This window comes from Myotis davidii, unplaced genomic scaffold (genome assembly GCF_000327345.1).
Source record: "Myotis davidii unplaced genomic scaffold, ASM32734v1 scaffold354, whole genome shotgun sequence".
Lineage (NCBI taxonomy): Eukaryota > Metazoa > Chordata > Mammalia > Chiroptera > Vespertilionidae > Myotis > Myotis davidii.
In genome coordinates this window covers 1,127,171-1,130,861 of record NW_006285785.1, presented here as the reverse complement: position 1 = coordinate 1,130,861, position 3,691 = coordinate 1,127,171, and positions in this window count along the sequence as shown.

Sequence of the window (3,691 nt, the reverse complement as noted above, 5' to 3'; positions counted from 1 at the left end):
TAGACACTGCCGATACCACAAATGGAGCTGGAGCAAACAGATGAGCAAGGGATGTGGGTCTTTCCCTTAAAACACTAAGTTCCTCTCTATCTTTGCTATCTATTAAATAAGACATAGAACGGTTTCCTCTGTCGTGAGTCATTCAATAGGTACTGGCTAAACACCTAGAGTTTACACAATCTGATTCTCACAGAGCCTCACAGAGGAGACAGAGTTGGAGAGGGGTGGAATTTTCATTTACATGCCCAGGAGAAAGCAAGCAACGAGTGGTGACTACTGCACCACTGAATGTGGCCCGTGGATGACCCAGATTAGTTTCTGTAACAAGGACTTACGGTTCTTGCATGGTGTTCTTTTCTTAGAGCAATGGAAAGGAAACTATCAAGAGACATATTTTCTTTGTTCGTAGATTTCGGGGGGCAAAGGCCCATATGCAAAATGGAATATGGGACGGCCAAGTCGATTCCCCACAAAAGACCATAGCCTAATTTACAAAGCCATTTAAGATAAGACAATGGAGGAATGGAGGAAGGAGGAGAGGATATGAGAGAAGGCACAGAACGGTGCTTCCAGTAGATGCAGAATGCAGACTACAATGCAAACCAACTTTGCATTTTCTAGTAGCCACATTTTAAAAAGTAAAAAGACATAGGTAGAATGCATATTAATAGTATATTTTATTTGATGTGGTAAATCCAAAACATTGTCATTTCCACAGGTACTCAATATAAAAAAATATTTGGGGGTTTTCACATTCTTTTTTTGCACTAAAAATTTGAAATCTCAGTGTGTCTACAGCACATTTCAATTCATACTAGCCACATTTCACGTGCTCAATAGTCCCTTGTGGCTAGTGGCTACCATATTGGACAGCACCTGGTTGGAGAGTTCTGGGACACATATAGCTATAGCACTGTTGGGTAAAGGGGATGATCTAACCTAGAGGAAGCAGCCGTATTTCTGAGGGCTGTAAGAATATAGAAATCCAGGCCTGATGTGCCCAGGTTAGCATTCTGGTTCTGGTACTTTTTAACTATGTGGGCCTTGAACATATCACTTATCCATATGTGAACATCCATTTATTCATTTATAAAATAGAAATGTAAACAAATTATACCCCAGAATCCATTTCCTTATATCTCAGATCACACTTCCTTTTATTGCCCAAATTATAATGGCATGGGCCCCTATTTCAGTTTTTAACATATTATTCTCTGCTACATATTACCTCCATCAATTTAAAGGCCATCTTTCCTTAACCTACTGGTTCTTTACTATAGTGTCACCCCAAGAAAGGCAAAGATTTTCCCAGATGCCCTACAGTGATACTAGAGTGCAACTTTTTAAGTTATGTGCCTGGACGTTTTTGTACAACAGGAAAAAAGTTGCTATGCAGAGAATAACTTCAACTCCAGCTACTTATGTGTTCCCTGAAGAACCCAAGTATATCTTATGGGCAGTAGGTTTCTTCCCTGCTCCAGCTATTTGCCACACTCCTTTTTATTTTAATCGTCACCGAGGATATGTTTTTATTGATTTCACAGAGAGTGGGAGGAAAAGGGAGAGAGGGATACACAGAAAGAGAGAGAACATCAATTTGAGAGAGAAACATCCATCAGTTGCCTCCCATATGCACCCCAACCAGGGATCGAACCAGCAACCTAGGTTTGTACCCTGATGAGAACTGAGCCCGCAACCTTTAAGTGCAGAGATGACGCTCCAACCGAGCCAAACTGTTGAAAGTCCAGCCTACCTTCCCACAGTTGGAGTGCTTTCTTCATGGTCTACCTACAGAAAGAAAAGGAAGTGCCTATCTCACCTAAGTTTAAGGCTTCCTTTTGAATCCTCATTTCCTGTCAGAGAACTCACCCATCATCTCTTCTCAGGATGATTGATACTGGGGAATACCTTTCTTCCGGGAAATGTCACATGACAAATATGGTAAGTCTCCGATATCTGCTCTCTCCTTTCACTTCAGTAGAATCCTCCTAATGTCAGCTTGGCCCAAGGTCAGCCAGAGTAAAAGCTACATTCGCCAGGTGGAACAGCCATACTTTCATGCAAAGTCCAGAACTGGCCACTCTCGAAATTATGCATTAATATTATTGATGAACATAGAGTTTCCTTTTTATTTTTTTCAAAGAGTCTTATTTTATTTTATTTTTTAACTAGGGGCCCGGTGCACGAAATTCGTGCACTGGGTGTAGGGGGGGGTGTCCCTCAGCCCAGCCTGCCCCCTCTCACATACTGGGAGCCCTCAGGCATTGACCCCCATCACCCTCCAATCGCAGGATCGGCCCCTTGCCCAGGCCTGACGCCTCCGCCAGAGTTGTCAGGCTTGGACAGGGTACCCCCATCGCCCCCCGATCACTGGCTCTGACCCCCGCCCAGGCCTGAGGCCTCTGGCCCAGGAAGCATGCCTGGGCAGGGGACCCCCATCTCCCTCTGATCGCTTGCTCCCCCCCCCGCCCAAGCCTGACGCCTCTGGCCCAGGCATCAGGCCTGGGCAAGGGGACCATCATATCCCCCAATCCCTGGCTCCGCCCCTGCCCAGGCCTAACGCCTCTGGCCTAGGCATCCGGCCTGGGCAGTGGGGACCCGCAGCTGCAGCGGCCCCATGATCGTGGGCTTCGCTTTAGGCCCAGGCAAGGGACCCCTAGCTCCTGGGACTGCCAGCTTCGACCGTGCCCAGCTCCCATCCCTGGCTCCACCCCTACTTCCTGCTATCACTGGCCAGGGTGGAAAAGGCACCTGATTCTCCGATCATGGCTGGGGGGCAGGGCAAAGGTGGCCCCAGGGCCGCCTTTGCCCTGCCCCCCAGCTCTTAGCTCCCCCCTTGGTTTCCGATCACTGTCAGTGGCAGGGGGGTTCTTCCTGCTTTCCCTTTCACCTCCCTGCATTGTGCCGACATATGCAAATTAACCATCTTGTTGGCAGTTAACTGCCAATCTTAGTTGGCAGTTAATTTGCATATAGCCCTGATTAGCCAATGAAAAGGGTAGCGTCGTACGCCAATTACCATTTTTCTCTTTTATTAGTGTAGATGTTTATTGTTGAAAGTATTGCATATGTCCCCTTATTTTCCCCATTGACCCCTTTAGCCCACCCTCACCCCTCACCCCAGGCCTTCACCACCCTATTGTCTGTGTCCATGGGTGATGTATATATGCATACAAGTTCTTTGGTTGATCTCTTCCCACCCACCCCTGCCTTTCCTCTGAGGGACAAAAAGGGGCCTTTTTCTAAGCGTTGAGAGCCCCACAGTGACTGTAAGTTCTCCCTTGGGATTCTCCCCAGCACATCCTAGTGCAACCCCCAGACTCTGCTACTCAGGGTCTATGAGATTGGGATTCATGCTGGCACATCCATTGTTGCCCTCACACAGCACCATTCAGAAGCTGTGTGACTCTGGATTTTTCAAATCTCAGAGCTAATATTCGAAACCAGAATAATCAAATTACACACCCATGCACATTCCACTATCACTGCCTCTACAGCAAGCATGTCAAATTCAAACACGGGCCAAATAAACAAGGTTTAAGTTCATGTGGGCCGCAAAAAAACAAAAAGCTTCAATTTTCATAGAAACGCAGGTTTACTACTATAGAGACATGCTGAGTACAAAGAGCTGAAATACTAGTAAATGAGTAATCATTAACCTACGATAATAGAGCATTTTAATAAAAATTGA